The sequence below is a fragment of the Haliaeetus albicilla genome, chromosome 12 (assembly GCF_947461875.1).
Source record: "Haliaeetus albicilla chromosome 12, bHalAlb1.1, whole genome shotgun sequence".
NCBI classification, from domain to species: Eukaryota; Metazoa; Chordata; class Aves; order Accipitriformes; family Accipitridae; genus Haliaeetus; species Haliaeetus albicilla.
The window spans coordinates 16,607,777-16,626,201 of NC_091494.1; the positions used below are offsets into that span (position 1 = coordinate 16,607,777).

An 18,425-nucleotide genomic window follows, 5' to 3' on the forward strand; every position below is an offset into this window, starting at 1 on the left:
TACTAATTATGCGCTCACAGGGAATAGCATGAGAATCTTGGAAACCGTAGTTTGTACTGAACGGTCCATTACACTGATCGCCATACAGTTTTGGATGATTTCTCACTACTCACTTTAGAGATTCTGGGTTGAAAAACAAGGTTTCTCTCACCTCCATGCCACATAAATCCCAGTGGTCCTTCAAAGCTGATTTTTTTATTTTTTGCCATGAAAATCACTGAAATCTATCTGTGTAAATGGACAGAACATCTGGAATTAATGATTTCAATTAATGGAGTTCATAAAAGTGGTGCTCCAGAACATACGTCAGTGAGAACCAGATAAGTAATTTTTATTTGGGGGATGTGGGAGAAAGGAATCAGGGGTTCAGCAAATGAGCCACGTGTCTGTAAATAGCTAACTAGGGCACTGAGAGGAATGAACAGCTCTGGCCTGTTCTTTGTATGCTTCAACACAGTAATGCTGATTTCATACAAAAGTGGGTGATAACAGTTGAAGGAGGATGATGGATATACATGCATATATATCTGCACATAATTGCTTTTTTTTTTCTTCTCTTCCATTTGGGGTACAAAAGATTAAAGCAGAAGTTTTGTTACCCTCTGACTATACAGAGATTCTCCAAAAGGTAAGTAAATACTCAGCATAATAGGAATCACTCAGATTAAGGTCAGCAAACTGCAAGCCTCACTGACTCCCAACATAGGAGTACTTAACCTTTGAGTAACACGGGTGCGTTAGCCTGTCACACGACCTGAGCCTCCCTTTCTCAGTTTACACCACATAGTGTAACACACTACATAGTCTGGCGTAGCTACACTTCACTGCTAATGCATCATGATATATGAGTAGTACTAGAACCTAAAACATATGAAAATTAGAGAGCCACAGAACACAGAAGTCCTTTAAACACATTTTCCATTCTTAAAAATCATTAAAATACCTTGAAATTAAGTATTGTATTTATAGATTTCACTATGCTATTTATAGATAAAATAATAATTTATGTAAAATTTACAAAGCCCTTACAGGCTTTGCTTCTGTTTACAGATAAAAGTATCCGCAGAAACTGCTGTTGATCCAGATGCCTGTCTACTACATAATACTTCACAGCCTTACAAAATACTGTGTATAAAAGGATGGAAACTGCTTTTTGGCCTACTTTCTACACTGACATACTGAAGAGGAGGAATAGTCTTGTGGTTGAGACACTTGGCTGGGACTGAGATGACCTGGGTTCAGTTTCATACTCCGCTACAGACTCCCTGTACGTCCTTACACAAGTGACTTAATCTCCCTGTGTATTAGCTCCCTACATGCAACGTGGGGCTGCCAATACTTCTGGATGCTGTTGGGTTTTTTTTCTCTTCAGACTACACAGCCTTTGGGACAGAGACTTGTGTGTTTTGTGAATGATAAAGGGAGCCTCAAGCTGAGTTCAGGCCTCTTGGCATTACTGTAATAAAATGAGAAAAGATCTTTCATGTAAAGTTTTCTGTGTTAAGACCCTTCAAGGGTTTTTTTTGGGTTTTGGGTTTTGGGTTTTTTTATGTTCAATTAATTGTCAGTTTCTAGTAAAAGACCAGAGGAATTAGCTCGGGAGATTTTCTGTGCTGGGCGAGTGCAACAGCAGTAGAACACATTCCACAGAGGAACTCATGCACAATCAATTAGGTCGTCTAATTAATTTTCCAACTCAATAGATGCTATGAACTATTATTTTTGCAGAAATATATCTATACTGGATACACAAATGTAAAAGCAATCCAAAAACTTTTAAAATTTTAGAGAAGGACAGATGATATTCACTTGAAGAGAATGGGATGCTACATGGGAACAACGGCCTCTCACGTGGGATTCATATTTCTGTCATTAAAGGAGAAAACACATATGGGGGGATGAGAGCATTTTCCAGTTGACAAGGTTGTGTAGTTACCATTAGGGACTGACTTGTTAATCAGCATTTAGAGGATTTATGACATTAGGTACCCCATAATTAGGAAGAGTGAAAACATTGGCTATGTGGAGAGAAGGAGCAAGAGAAGCTCTTAGAAAATAGGTTTGAACCTAACAGGGACAAAGAGTATGGATATTTATGGGGTTTTTAACCACAGATGACATGAGGTACGCTGTAACATCTAACAAAGGTCTGTTTCTCTAGTCCCAACTCAGACAAAACTTCAGTTAGCATCAGCAGGAACTGTGTCTGAATAAAGACTCTGGAACAAAGATTGAAACAAGCAGGAGAATGGCCACAGAATTTTATGCCTCTCTCACAGGGTCTTCAGCAGCAAATTTTCAACTGCCAGGAATTTTCTCTGCACTTCCTCTCCCATCACTGTGACCACCCAAAAGTACTTATTCCACACTAACATAATGAAGAGTTTGTGAGTGTATAGTTATAATTGCGATATCTGGATTAAAACAGTGAGTTGTGACATTTCTAAGAGTCCCAAGGGAGATGACAGTTACAGAGAATACACAGATACTTGATAATCCGCAATTACGGGAAAAATGACAGAGAAGCACAACAAAGTGCTTCAGTTGGGATTTTATCACAGGCATTTCTAATAAGCACAGACTAGATTTATAAAGGAATTTACAAAAGTGCCTATAGGAAATAAAAAGTGATAAACATAACCATTTCTCCAACCTATAACACTAATGGGTGTTCTGTTAGCAACTGTTTCAAATAATGTGGTTGCTAGATCAGATGAACCAACAAGAGTGAGACAGCAAGCTCTGGAAAAGATGCATGCCGGTGTAGGTAAGGGAAAGCCAGAGCAGAAAGCCTTCAGGGAACAAGTGTGAAGGAAGCAAGGATACAAAGAAGCAAAACAGCAAAAGAGCAGAGGGAAGAAAAACAGGAAGGCAGCAAAGACTGGATGGATCAAAGCAAATCTAACAAACGAGTGGGAGGCACAGAGACATGGAGAGATAAACAGTGGGAGCCAGCAGACACCATGTGTGAGAAGGGGAGAAAAGGAAGGGAAAGGGAAGGAAAACGCCAGCCAGCCCGAGAGCTTCACCAGCCAACCAGGAGAGGGAGGTTTGCCAGGACAGGCCAGCCAACTAACTAGTTAAAAAAGGAGGTCCAAAGAGCCAACTAGTAGAGAGCAGCCAGCCAGGCAAAGCCATCCAGGAGAGGAATCCGTGTATCCAGTAGAGTGGGAGCAGTCCCGGCTCCACCCAGGAGCTGGGTGACCTGCAGCAAGCACTACACTTTGCAGGGGGGGGAAAGGGGCATTACAAGAGCTCACCTTCATGCTGCAAGAAGCAAAAAGGTGACTGAGAATGTCCCAGCAATGGGATGAGCTTCTCACTGACACAGTAGACCACAATATCCCACCTAGCTATGCACTCTGAAACATTATCCACTATTACCACTGGGTGACCAAATATGAATACACAATGATTACACAAATTGCAGGTATTAACCATGCATTTTCCCAAAAGGCATTTTACTCCCATCTGTAGAGTTGTTTCAATATTCTTTTTCTACTTTGATATTTTCAAGCTGATAAGGTACAAATGATGTACCTCAATGTTATTTGTATAGTTCAATGTCATAATCCTGAATCAGGAAAAACAAACACTAGGCCAGTGATAAATGAGGATATGAGAAAGGGGTTACAAGCCACATGAAGAATAGTCTAATCCAGCACTGACAACATACTGCTTATCTGTTAAATTAGGCAGCTCCTGTCTATCCATCTCAAAGAAATAAAATTAATTGTATTGAATATGGAAAAATTTAAAACTGTAGCTAATGGATTTCTAATAGATAGTAAATATTTGTGTTGTCTTCTCAAATACTTTTTACACTGAAAGAACAACAATTGAACAATTGATTGGAGCAGAATAAACCATGGCAAGGCCTAATTGTGTTCCCATCTTTAGATTTCTAATTCATCTTTCAAAAAAAGAAAATAAACGACCAGTAAAAGATAGAAATTATTCCTGAGAAGAACAAGCTCCCTTTCACAGTCACCAGACTGTTAAGCACATCCTGTTCATTTTTATCTTCCCAACAAGTCTTCCTGCTGTAACTCAGCATCATACGAAGCAGGTACTGAGGTTAAGAGGTGGTCCTATCAAGAAATCAGGACTCACAGAAAGAAGAGAAGTAAGGTAATCCATGTGTGAGCAATGTCTCAATGCTTACCTTACCCTTCTGGATATAGGATCTGATCCACACCACTGAACCCTTGAGTATCTTTTTCCTTTTAACTTCACTGGGCTTTGAATAAAGTATTAAGCTGTTAGGAAGCTAGCAATCCAAGTCAACTCCCCTAGCCCCCTCAAGCCAAAAGCAGATTCACAGCCGAGACAGAGGATACTTAAGGTATTAAAAGTCAACTTCTGCTTGGGATTGAGTGCAAGAGAATGGTACATGACAAGCAGCACCTTGGAGTTCCCACAACTGGTAAGAGGAGAGGGAGGAAGGGAAGCAGGAGGGAGCTCCCATCTACTGCTGGGGAGCAGCAAGGAGTTAAGAGGGTTAAGCGTATAGAGTACAGCATAATGCAGTTTGAAGTTCCTCTGTGGGAGCTCTGGCATCTGTCTCTGCTGCAAGGTTTAGCAATTACAGTGCCAATTTAAACTTGTACTTCAAAATATAGGAAATATTTTCTTTTCATTTTTAATAGAATGGGTACATTTAGGAATCTAGGTGGTCAATGATGCACATGTGCATCACTCCAAGCAGTGGAACAACAGACTGTTCTGAGTGGTGTCTAAAGTTTCAGCTGCTTGTAAACCAGCCCTGTGGGAAAACTTTTAGGTGGCTTTAAAAAAATTCCCATAAAACAGTAGAAAGTTCATAATTTAAGACACTTCAGTGGAAGAGAAAACTTCCTCCTGATTATCAGAGGTATTTGCACTATATCCAAAAGGTAAGTAAGATTACTCCCAGAAATGTCTTTTAACCACATCATTCTTGTCAGGAAAGTGCCTGAACATCTATTTTAATAACTAAGCTTCAGGTTTCAGCTATACTTGTGATAAATAACATTCACATTAGAAAAATGTTTTTAAAGCATCGAATAGTTTAGTCTTATAAAATAAAATAAGCTTGCAGTGGTTAAACTGCCCTTACATATGAACTTTTTATTAGTGTGTGAATATACTATAAGCCTCAATCATAAAGATAATGTAATTTAGCCCACATGTTTGAAATGAGATAACCACTGGATTGGAACTCTTGCCTGGCAGTGTGCTGATCTCTTTCCTTCCCCCATTTCATTTAATTAGGAACTTGAAATTGGATCAGCAACTTTTAAACAGCTGATTAAGAGCCCTGTCCACAAAAGTGATCTTGCTTGTTTTTCACGTGAGCATCAGCTGCCCCTCTGCAGGGCAGCAAGCCTGCTGCCTGCCTGTGATATCATTCTGCTCAAAAGAGGTGTGAAGAATCATTGGCATCCTGAGTACTCCACCTGCACTTCTGCATCAGTATCACACTGTTGCAATTCACACACAATACTGACTATTAAAAAAAAAAAAAAAAAAGAAAAACAAAAAAACACACAAAACCCCCCCAACAAACAAAAAAAACCCACCACCACCACTAAGATGTCATCTCATGGAAAAAGGAAGGCCCCAAACTCTTCCACATCTGCTCAAATTTGAGTATAACCTAAATCCAACTAAAATGAATGCAAAGATCTCCTTTGGATTTAAAAGGGCTACTTACACTTCATCAGAGGCTATTGGAGGATGCATGTACAAACTTCTCTATGTGTTAACCAACGTACATTAACACACCTGCATTCAAGAAACACTTCAGAAATGAGAATATCACATGAAAGATTGTGCATGCAGCATGTAAGCCCAAAAGAAAAAGCATAATATATTATAAAACTGAAAGAGGTTATATGTATTTTGTTTGCTATTTACTAGAATAATTCTTATTCATCATCTTGAAATCCCCAATTGCTGTTAAATAAATACCATTCCATATAATGATATTTTCTATACCCTACAGCCACAGGTAACAGTCTTCATTGGTAAAACATGTTCATGATTTATGCCTTTGAGCACTTCTTACTTTTATCCAAAATTACTGATTGATAGTATTGTGTGGGAACACAGCAAAGACCTAATTGCTTTCTCAATAGCCTTGCACACCTTCTTGAAACCTGGCTGACAAGATCTGATCCTGTCAACTCTGACTCCCAATTCAAAGCCCACCCAAGCCTTTGGGCATCCCTTTCTTTGACGTGAGTAGGTTTTGGATCATTCCCGTAGTTACTAAGAAGTGTCATTCAGGCTTCAATTCTCTGAACAATATAAGACTTCTACCTCTGAGTTTAAAATACTGCCCAAATGTTTGAATATACAACTGACATGCGTGTGTGTGTGTGTGTGTGTGTGAAACGCTTGTATAATCTACCCTCCGGACATAGCAAAATGAAGAGTTGTAGAATAAATGTAAACCATTCCCTGCAGGGTTTTGGCAATTGTTTACAATAAGTGGCAAATCATTACTGCTTTTGATGTTCATTGTCATGTTAGCCATCTTGAACTATTTTGATATTTCCTTGGATGCAATGGGCAGTTGCCTAGAAATTTCATTTGTGGTATTTAATGCAGAGTCACTGCATAACATTGTATAAGATTACCCAAGTATTTATGAAAAAGGAGTAGAAGTTGCATGTGTATATGCACAAATCCCATCTGTCTAAATTATTTCAGATACTAAAACCCATAATTCTCCTATCAAGAATTCCTTCGGCAGACAAACATGAAGAACAGTCTCTCAGTAGTAGGAGATGTCAATAAGAGTTCCTCTAGCTGCACTCCAGACAACTACAACTGAAGTGTCAAAACTATCTCAAGTCTTCTTAGTAAGTATCTCCTCCATTATATTGAATTCAAAGGAAGTGCTACCATTTATTTCAAACAGGACCAGGATACCACTCCTGGTATGCTTTGGGGATAGTCGAATCATTGTAACAGCAGCAAGACTTTGCATCAGAGTAACAGAGAAATTCCTCCCAGCTTGAGACTGAAGTGGACATCAACAACATAGGCTGAAGGAAGTTGTTATTTCTATTCAAAATTCTAAACAGCTGTTTTCCAGGCAGATTAAAAGATTTTTCAATGTTTGGATTCAACTCAAGAGCTTTATCTAATGCATACTTTGTATTTGAGTATTTGTTGAATTAGGAATTTAATAGAGCAGCTGAGTATTTTAAAATCTTTTGGAAGATGTGAAAAAGGGATGTGAACTCTAGCACACCCTGTAAAACATAAATTTCTTACCAAAAGAATATGTTATTCATGTGCTCTGTACATTAGGTCAATTATTACTCACTTTCTTTGGAGAACAACCAAGTACCTCCACCCTTTATAACAGAGCATTGTAATCAGCTGTAGTAAGAATAGCAGAATTATTCTAATGCACATTGGTGGCTCAGGCCCTAGCTCAAGAAGGCTTGAACAGTAAGAGACTACAATGGATTTGCCATCATCTTTTTTTTTTTTTAAATAAATTAATGATGTTTCCTTGTACACCTTTGTAAATAATTTCAATTTCACATAAATGGGGAAAAAATATAAAAAGGAAAGCTTTAAATTGGCCCTCAAATTTGAACACTTGTGTTATTTAATGACAAATTCCATAAACATTCTGATACCAACACTTCTACTGCTTCTACTGCACGTCTTTCATTTCCGCTAACCCAATTTAACCTCTCATCTTCCTTGCAGTCAGCAGCTGTACAAAGCATTTTTTTTTGTACTGACATCAGCAAGTGACTAAAGTGCTAGTGCTAGATTTAAAATGCCTTCTAAAAACACGACTTTTTGTATTGAATTTGGAACTGAGTTTGATACAACTTGTACTGTTAGCTTAATATAGTATCACCTTTCATGGAGCCGTATCTTCTTGGGTTCCTGCTGGGACCTGAGAGCTAAAATAGCACAAGGTTTAATGCATGGCACTTCATTTTGCCCAGCCTGGCTCAGGCCAAGAGAAGCATTTCAAATTATTTAGATAACCACACAGATTAAATACCCAGCAAGATAGCTTGCTAAGTCATTCATCATTTGCCATTCCTGGACTGTGCTTGTGTCTAGCAATGTTTTTACTAGAAGAGCCGTTCAGATGAATGGAATGTACATCTCCGCTGGGTTTCCCCTGTCCAAGCAGCAGTCCAACCTTCTCAACCTGCCTTCAATGCTCTTTTTCTGAGATGTGTGAAAACTATTTGGCTAGATCCCCTCTGCCATCTTCTTCTTGACTACCTTCCCCCCTCACCTGCTTCTCTTGCTTTTTTCTTTGTGAGCCCCTGTAAATCTACCCAATTCCAGTGTATTAAAACATTACCCTCTCCTTATTTCAATCCCTCAAAAAAGCTCACAAATTGTCCACTTATTACTCCTTTGCTCTTCACTTCAAGAATCAAGTAACTGGAATAATTCACACTGTGTGGTGCAATTCAATTCCAGACATAGTATCATCTGCATCATTAAATTATATCTTATCTTAAAGCTTATTGGAGCCCAAGTAATCTAACACTGACTCTCCTTTCACAGCTATGTATCACTTGCCTCTTTTTTTAACTGCCCATTTCAATGGTAGATCTTTTTGCCTTTAAAGACCGCAGCCTGGAAGTAATTTTTGACCCTGTCGGGTTTTTTTAAGCCTGTATTAATACAACTGTAAAGCTGTCATACTACCATTTAATGAATCTCTCCAAGTTATGACCCATACTGTCCCACTGGGACACAGAGATTCTCATAAAGACTTTCATCATATCCCAGCAGGACAATTATATTTCATTTCTCACTGGTTTTACTATTACCTCTTATAAACATTTCAAGCTCAAGTAGTATTCTGTCACTGTACTGCTCAAATGAACTAAGACGTTTGGACATACTATTCCAGCACAGAGACTAGTCCAGTGGCCCTTGAAGAAGCAGTTCAAGGTGTCTCACATTAAGATCCATCTTAATTGCACTTTGAAGAAAGTACACAGCATGCTTTTTCCGCTGTATGTTTACTGCTTCATTTCTTCCTGTAGTTCTGTGAAACTTAAGCAGACATAGGAGCTTTTAAGCTCCTAAAATCTCCCCATCACTGAGGGACCCAGTTTCCTCCTAAATCAGGTGAAATTATCAGCCAAGTACCTAATGGGTCTCCCCCATCTTTGTTTTAAGTGACAAGCAGGTAAGTACAGCCAGTGTCAAGTGCAAATAGGAAAATGCTCCTGACAGCACGTCTGTAGCTACTAGCGTTAGTAGGAGTTAAAACCATTCCCTATCCCACACCCCATGAACCACTGTAATTTTGTCATCTTATTTTATATTTTTAAACTAACTGTTCCATTTTTAGAATTTTATTATGCAAGTACACTAGAAATTATCAGCATAACATGTGCTTTCATTTCACAGCACTCAATCAATCACTGCCACAGGACAAACACCCTCTGGATAGTAGAACACACAAACAAGAAAAAACAGAAAACATCCAGGATTATGAATGCTTTGACAATGTTAGCACTGGATCTTCCTTAAATGGCTAGCAGGTCTGAATGATACAGTTGGAGGTGTTACAAATCACAGACTAACATATATTTTAACATATTTTCTAGAGCCTGGCTGGACACAGTCCTGGGCAACCTGCTCTTAGCTGACCTTGCCTGAGCAGGGGAGTTGGACTAGATGATCTCAAGAGGTCCCTTCCACCCCAAGCAATTCTGTAAACTGAAATACTGTTAGAAATTATCCTCTCTCCTCTGTAATTCTTATGGCCCTATTTTCAAAAAAATGTAAGTACATTCTTTGATAGGTAGAAGTTACTCCACTAAACAGTAGATGTGCATTTTAGTATGCTGCCTGTTTTTGCTGAAGATAAACTGATTTCCCCAGCCTCGCTCAGAACTCATCTATCAATAGATTCAATGGAGCCACTGTAAGCAGCGGGACCAATGTAAAAGGACTTAGGGCAACAACTGATGGCTTAATCTTGAGACCAAAGAGCACTAAGAGATTGCTGTGTACAGAAACAAGAAAGAAAATGGTAAGTCTAATAAAATACCACTGAATTTATTAGACTGCTGCAAGGCCAGCAAGGACCCTTCTGCTTCAGCACAGTGGAGCAGGGGCTTTGTCCTATGCTGTGCATAGCGGTGCAGGATGAAAGCATCTGCCACCAGCCACCACTTCCCCACGGAGGGGAGGCAAAAACTGCAAGCATTCAGGTTTCTGCTAAGCTCCTGTTTCTCTATGACTGTCAGCACCTCTGTGTTGGAAGAAAAAGCATTAGAGGGTCACAGCAGACTGTTCATCCCAAGGAGTAAGGAGGAAATGGGGACAGTACTGAAACTCCTGGCAATCACTGGGTAAACTTTGCAAAAAACATAAATGATGAGGACAGGGCCACTATAAAACATGAGCAAGATCATTTGGTAAGCCAGGCTTACGTGAGTTAAATGCTTTTTAAAAGTAGTCACACACTAAGTTAAACATTCAGGATCAAGGAAAACAGTGCAGAGGCCACCCCTTCAGAATGGGACCTGTAATCTGAATTACACCACCATGAAAATAAAGACTATGGCACAGCAGACTGCAGTTACGTTAACCTACCTGTGCTAATTTAGCCTGGGTAATACCTGCAATAGACACATAGTAAATGTGTAACATCACAATCAAAAATCAGGTGCTTACAAGGTTTCACATTTCTTTTCTTAAAATATAAACCCATATGTGTATATACGAGTGTACACACACATATGCACTTCTAATAACTTTCATGGCGTTTTTTAATTATTTATACCTAGCCTTTGCACATCTACCTACAAAGAGAATATTGAATCTTGGTTTCTTTACATAAGGAAATTCCGCCTTTTTCCAAAAGGACATTCTTCTGGATAAGGACTGCAAAGCTAGGCTCTGTTTTACAGCAGAGCAGAATTTGGAGAGTGATATTTCTCTTAGGGCTCCTTTCTTTTCAGACCTTATTTAGGCCTCTCTTCTTTTCCTACAGCATTTCTCTAGAGTGCCAAACCGTACAAGCTGTCACCGAAAGAAAAAAAAAATCTGAAACCACTCAGTCATTACTCGTGAACTTCTCTAGGGGCAATTGGAAGTGTGAACGTGACTGTCATTACAGCTGCTCTTAGGTAGTTGTTTCCTACAATATTTTGCAATTTTTATGCTGAGATAGGACAGAAGAGATCTTTCTAAATGTAACAGTTTACTTTAGAACTGTTTTAATTTTTACAGAGATTTCATCAACTCTTACAAATATGTTGCAAGAAAACTTACATGTGACAAAACAGTTGCACTGCCTATTCTGAGCACCTCTGCTTAAGATGCATTTTCATTAGCATTTTGCAGCTGACCTACATAAAAGAATTGTTTTACTTGGAAATGTCCTTGTCAGTTTATCCTTGCATTAGGTATGACCTATGATGTTTTAAAAGAGGTTCTCTTTTCTTTGTTAGAGCTGACCATCATGAAAGTTTTAGACCACTTTAAAAAACCAACAAACAAAGAAAAATGAAGTCCGTAACACAGACTTGACTGAGGCATCATACATACTGATTTTTGATTTTTTCTGTTGCAACTGTAACAAAAATTTTCAGCTCAAGAAGAAAAAAGGCACAAATGGAAAATATTCATATAAAATTTCAGGGTGATTCACAAGGAAAACATTTGTTTTCACTGTAACAAATGAAAGGATTTCAGGTAGTTGTACTTTCTTATATCAAAATATACTGCAGCCCAGAAAAGAAGGAACAATTTTCTCCATAAATGGCTAAGTGGGCACTGTTAGATAAGTTCTCAGCTGCTTTTACTCATTCCCTGTATCATGTTCAACTCCAGGAGTCACCATTTCAAAAGCACCTTTTCTATGGAAAGCTCCATGCAAAATTAGTTGTGCTCAGGTATTTTATGTTCTACAATTTTTGTAGTGACCCAGGAATCAGGAGATGGCTGAGATTAGAAAAATAGGCACGTTACATTGGAACTAAGAGAGCAAGAATGGCTTGAAGACACTTATTCTGAAGATGTCAAATGCAACACCATGCTGCAATGACAACCAAAATCAATAAAAGTTAACTCAATCTTTCTGCACACAAAAAAATCTGACTCTCACGATACAACACATCAGACAGATTCTTCCCAGTTCTCCCTGGAGCTCCACATAGCACAGATCTGGGAGTGCAGGCCATTCAGGGAAGTTATATCTTTCAACTGCCTGAACTGTGTATATAAAAGTCATATCTGTATTAATGTAACATCCCATAACCAAACAAACATAGACATCTCTTTGTGTATATAACTTCAACAAAACCTCTTGATGAAAGAGCAGACCTCCACCCTTCATTACTTAAGACACTACAAGGCAGGTCACAAGTACCATGCACAAGACAAGCAGCACAAGGTTCAGCCCCTGCCTGCCATGAAAGCAGAACTGAATTTCTTGCATAGCAAACATGTGCCACAGGCTGCCAGCACACCTGGAGGTAAGCATCAGGTTCAACAACAAAGCTGTCTGCAGTACCAGGAGAACAATCTCAGCGATTCTCATGCGAGTCCCTTCAATGTCCTACATGCAAGAACCAATTCTTACAGATTAGAACAACGCAGCTATTTCATTCAAACGTTTGTATTATTATTTATACCCCAAAATATGGGCTCCTCAATTTGTGATTAAATTTGTATGCATCTCCACTGCTACAACAAAAATCAAATTAAAACAAAAAAAAGTCCAAATAATACCTTACTGCACATCTAAAGGTCAGTGCCCTTAGCAGCCAATCAAGAACGCATGGAAATATGGAAAGGGCTGCCAAATAGTTGAATGAAAACTTTGGATTTAGATTTGTTTGACTGAAATCAAAACTCAATTTGGAACAAAATGTAAATGTTCAGCTTCATGTACAAAAGTTGGAGCCCTCACATCTCACAAGAGACCTAAGCCCATATGTACTGAATCATTTATGGATCTTGATTAAGCTTTAAGCACATATCTGAAGAAACATTTAAAACTTGCTGTGTGATATTTTGAGATGCACAAAGCATAAAGCAAGCAACATAGGACCAGTTATAGGGTGCATCTGCAAGGAGCAGAACAATGGATAAAAGCTTTCACATACAGAAGATCCTAAAAATGCTTTTTTGGCATTAAATAACAGACTGATCTTTGTACCGAGTTCTGGTCCAGACATCTATCAATTATATTGCTAAGTATTATAAACCATCTTAAAACACACATAGTTATTCTGCAGAGGCTGACTTCACCATTAAGCTGCAGCTTCAATTTTAAAAATTAAAAAAGTCCTCATCCACTTATCTCAACCTCTTTTACAGAAAAGATAATCCAAGACACTGATATTGAATTTTTGTTTTAAAACTGAAAGACATCAAGGGTGGCAACATGTATTAAAATATTTTAAAGACAGTAAAATGTCACTCTGTGACTGAATATATTTACCTTCAGCCTGAAGCCATTTTTCATAATTTTTCAGGGGGAAAATGGTGTGCAAGAATCCTTATTCCAAGCCTTCCAGCTTATCCATCCTTTAGTTTGCTGCTATAATACTGTACATGCATTCATGTTACAGGGCTGCAGAAACTACATGTCTATGTCAACAGATGTGTTTCTTGGAAGACAGCTACAGAAATCAAGTTTATTCAAATGTTTGCCAGCTACCATATGCTGCAATACTACTTTAAATGCAACATAAGGCTTTGGGAACATACTTTTACTGCTATCTACACTTTGTTATTTACTTTCCACTTAGACTAAATACCAGAGACGGGGCACACTAAGGGGTGCAGTGTCCTCTTTGTGAAAACATTCTACCCGTTGTAATATTTAGAAAGAAAAAAATATACACAGCACTACACTAGTCTCGACCACTTTCAGCGGCTGCACTTTCATGGAGAGGCTCTGGGCAAGATATTTTTACATATGGCATTAATTCTGGGAACTTTTAATAATGGCCAAATATAATTAAAAATTATGCAAAAATTCCTGCCATGAAGGGAGCAGTACAGAAACGACTCTGTTTGACGAAAAAGCAATCATTTGCTCATACTCTGAGTCCAGAAAAAAACAAAACACACGTGGTACGTTTTTAATATTTGAACTACATCAGGCCCAATTCTGCTCCTATGCAAAACGAGTGGCAAAACTCCAAAATGCAGCAGGATTGAGCCCCTCATGTTGTCACAAGCATTCAAATAAACAAACAGGGCTGTAACACATTCTAAGCTTCTACTGTGTTCCTCTAAATGGATCCAGACAGAAAAAGAAAAGCACATTTCATTGCAATTTTTGCAATACAAAGATAACAACAATGTGCAATTTTATATTATACAGAATTCGCCCTCTTAAAGTATAATCATCCAAATGTCCAAAGAGAAACAGATTCAAAGAGTCAAGAAAGCTGTTATGCACAAGTTTGGAGGACACAGTTCTACCAAATCTGATAGGGATGTCTGATCTCTCTGAGCTTTTAACATCACTTTTTCCTCTGTACTTTCATAAAGTACATGACATAGGGATGTTTTCACATGACCCAAATGTGGGCACCTCAAATAGCCAGCTAAATCCCCTAGGCTATTTTACAGACAATAAAAATTGCTGTCAATGTTCTGAATCATCCTCCGGGTAACATAAGCTAAGACCCTGCTCTCAATCTCTTCAGCGAACCTAAAAGGAACTCCAGAATCTGTAACTCATTCAAGTTATTCATCATTATAAGTAAAATGGCACAAAGATGGCATCCTGTTTTTAACCAGTAAAAGAAATTTTGCTTTGCTTGCATCTTCATTTTCTGTCACCTGTGATTTCTTTTCATTAACAGTATGACTAAACGATATGCTAAAAGCTGAGTGCACCTCTCAGATCTTAACTGACTGTGAAAGCTTGGGCCAAAATCCAGCAAGGCCCTTAAGCACTTGCGTAATTTTAGGCATATTGACATCTCAGGTTTGAATTTAAATGCATGCCAAAGCCCATCGCTGGATTGCAGCCACAAAACTCAGCACCTTCCAGAAGGAATCCTTGAAGTTCAAATTATAACTTAGCCAATATCCATGAAATATTTTCCTTTCTGGACTATGTTTTTTCAATGTGTCTTAAATTGCTGTAAGAAGCTTTTCCAACTCCACTACACTTCTACTGTTCAGCTTATGTCAAGTTCACCTTTTTGATGAACATTATCCCACAGAAAAACCAGTTCTGTTGTGCTTATGGTACACCTGCATATACTTGACAGTACGCCCAGGAGGCTTCCCCTGCTCTGGAAAGGTGCCGAACACCATATGCAACAGCTAAGGAGCTAATGATACATGTGTGCCACTTTTGACCATGCTACAGTTATCAATCCAGCTCTGACAGAAGGTATCTCACCAGTGACATGGTACAAACTCCCAGAACATGAAGAGGAACTCCATTGATAACAATGAATCTAAAAGTTCCTTTTGCTCATGTTTATAGTTTTTTATACCATCATTAACACTTCGAAGTCACACAAAAAGCAATTTGTGTGCCAAAACTGTCGAACGCTAGCTCTTACCCTCTCAAAGAATGACTGAATATATACATAAAAATACTCATGCCACAAATTTGATGGAGTTTGCTACACTGTGAAAGCAACAGATCTTTCACCAGATAAAGCCCTTTCATTGTCCATGTATTTGAAGCTATTGACCTACACGGAAGTCTTGTAGATCTTCATTAACAATCATATGGTCAGCATTTACTGAGGTAATACCAATCAGGCTAATTTGTATTACAAATATGGACCAAATGTATGGAAAAACTAATTAAAACAGTAGACATAGAACTACACAACTTGCCTCTGGATCTAAGAAACTGGCTCTAACCTTGCTCCAACTACCTGCAACATTTTAATTGTTTTCCATATCAGATTATTGGAATAACCCCCATGAATTTCGTTGCCCCAACACTGTTTTATTCAAGACAATTCTAAGCTATGACATATGCAGCAAAGGCTGGAATATTCTTTGGTCTGTGACATACGTGCCACAAACACTCTGTGACTGTTACTATTAGTTGATGCTTGTAGAGAAAAGCACTGCATGATATGCAGCAGTAAATTACTTGCATCACTGCTAGCTTGTGGCATGGCATAACCTAGAAGTCAAACCACAGGCAAACAGATGGAGAATGTGCATGCCATAAAACCGTATCACTTCACATTACATTCATATCCAGAAATGGTGTTTTCAAAACAATCTGCTTCTCCTGCTTCCCCCAGAAATGTGATAGTTTAAGAAACTATTTCTCTTGGGTAATTTCTGTTCCCCCCTCCCCCCATGCATAGAGATGCTTTGGTTTTGTTTTGTTCTCCCCCCCCCCCGCTTTTTTTTTTTTCTTTCTAATAAAGACACAGTTTTACTCTACAAGGCATGAATCTTGTCAATTTACTGGATAACATCCATCCATGTATACATCAGAAGCCCACCAGGGAGTGTCACAAATCCACATAACTTTCCAAAGCTAGATTCAAAATATGGACCTCTTACTTAGTTGACAGATGTGTAAAATCGTATGCAGCCAGACAACTCCCTAATGACCACACAGGTGCATGTGCTGAACAATGCAAGTTATTCTGACTAAGACCAACATTAGCTTATACTTGAAAAGTTATCTTCAGAAAAAGTTTTTCTGATGGCATAATGTGATTCTGGGACTAAAAACCACCACACCCTTTTTAGAGGAGGGGAACATATTAGCTCAGCTAGGTAGAGAGGCTGCAGGAAATCTCTGTGAAAGAAGCCAAATTTCAGAGGTTTTCTAGGAAGATATGACTATCATTTGGCCTCAGTACTGCAGTGAGCATTAGCCAGAAATACTACAGCTCATTAATGTCTATCTTCTCTTTTATTGATAACTATAGAATCAAACACATGTTCTAAGTAAAAACTGCCTATGGACAAGGCATATAAGTTACAGATTTCCACCTCAATTGTGCTCAGTAACATGCACAGGATTTCATGACAGCATGATTTGGCTCAAATGGCTCTGTGTCACCAGTTTCTCACTCCACCCCACACAAGGCAGGAGCCCTGAGGGACAGGACTGAAGCTATTAGCAGACTTCAGCCTTGAAACTCACCCTAATGAGGTGGAGTCAAACTGGTCCCAGATCAGGCAACATAAAAGCAGCATTAAACAATTTTCTTCTGAACTTGCACTTTACAACTCCTCACCGGACTGAAGGCTCAAAACCTTCACCCATGGAGAATAAGCAGTCATAGCTTGAAATTCAAAGCCTTTGCAGTAATATTCAGTACATTCTTTACCTATAAAGCCTTAATTCTCTTCAAACTTAGGATTTTTAACCTAATTTTCCATTCCTCTTGCTCCTCTACAGCAGTGAAATCCCAAGATTCAGAAGAGAGCTACCTTTCAATCTTCAGAAAAACTTCACCATCAGTTTGAACTACTTTTACAACATCTGAGTGTACAACTGGCAAGACTTCACACAGTGCCAACACAGCAATTTTGTCTGCTGTAGGGAGTGCAGGAAATACCTGCTTCATCCTACCGTCTGCTCTAGCACAGAACGAAAAGCTTTGGTCCCCTAAGATTTGTTGTTCTGTATCACCCACCTATGCTGCCCATATAAAAAATCCAACCATTACTCCAGGTGCAGCACTGACAGCAGTGATCATCTGACACACTCACGGACAGAAATTTCATGTGCTAAGCACATCCCCCACATGCAAGCCCAAAATCAGGTCATTAATGTCTATTCTGTCACAGGTTCTTAGATATGTAACACAACCTATTGTACATGAGTAGTATGGATGGATTTCCAACTAAACAGATCAATTGATAGTTCTAACAAATGAAAATGTTTTATTTTTAATATTACAAAATTCAACAAAAGGATTATACCTAAACATTGTTCACTATATCTCCCTCAAATGAACCATTAAATTGGTTTAATATCCCTGAAAAAAATCCATATACTAGGTAAGACAGTTGGTATAGCTGTGTTTTCATCTGGAAGCAGCTGTGATTATCACTATGGATACACAAATAAAAAGCTAAAATTGATAACAATAAATCTGTACAAAATGGAAAGAAGAATTAATAAACTCTGCCAAAACAAAACATGCCAAAGACAGACGGAAGATGCTGCTTATCATTGGTAAGCAAACGTATCAGAGATACAAAGAGCTTTTCTGATGACTTAGAAAAAGTTTGAGTAAAAACACTTAACAATATTTTTTATTTGCCACCTCTAACATTGGAGTGTTTTCACAGCAAAAAAGTAAATAAAAGAAAGGCCTTAATCAGTTGCATGTGCGTTTCACCCTGGCCTCTATCCTTATGAAGCTCACATATTGGTAAAAATGCTGCTTAAAATTTATTTTCAGTATTGAGACTAACAAAACCAAATCAAATCAATTCAACTATAGGTTAGA

The 18,425-nt window shown here is 38.5% G+C and overlaps 1 protein-coding gene across 1 annotated transcript in view; it reads right to left on the reverse strand.

Annotated features, from left to right (window-relative positions):
• Positions 1-18,425, reverse strand: part of FBN1 (fibrillin 1) — a 158,971-nt gene that overhangs the window by 115,010 nt on the left and 25,536 nt on the right. The window lies entirely within an intron of this gene.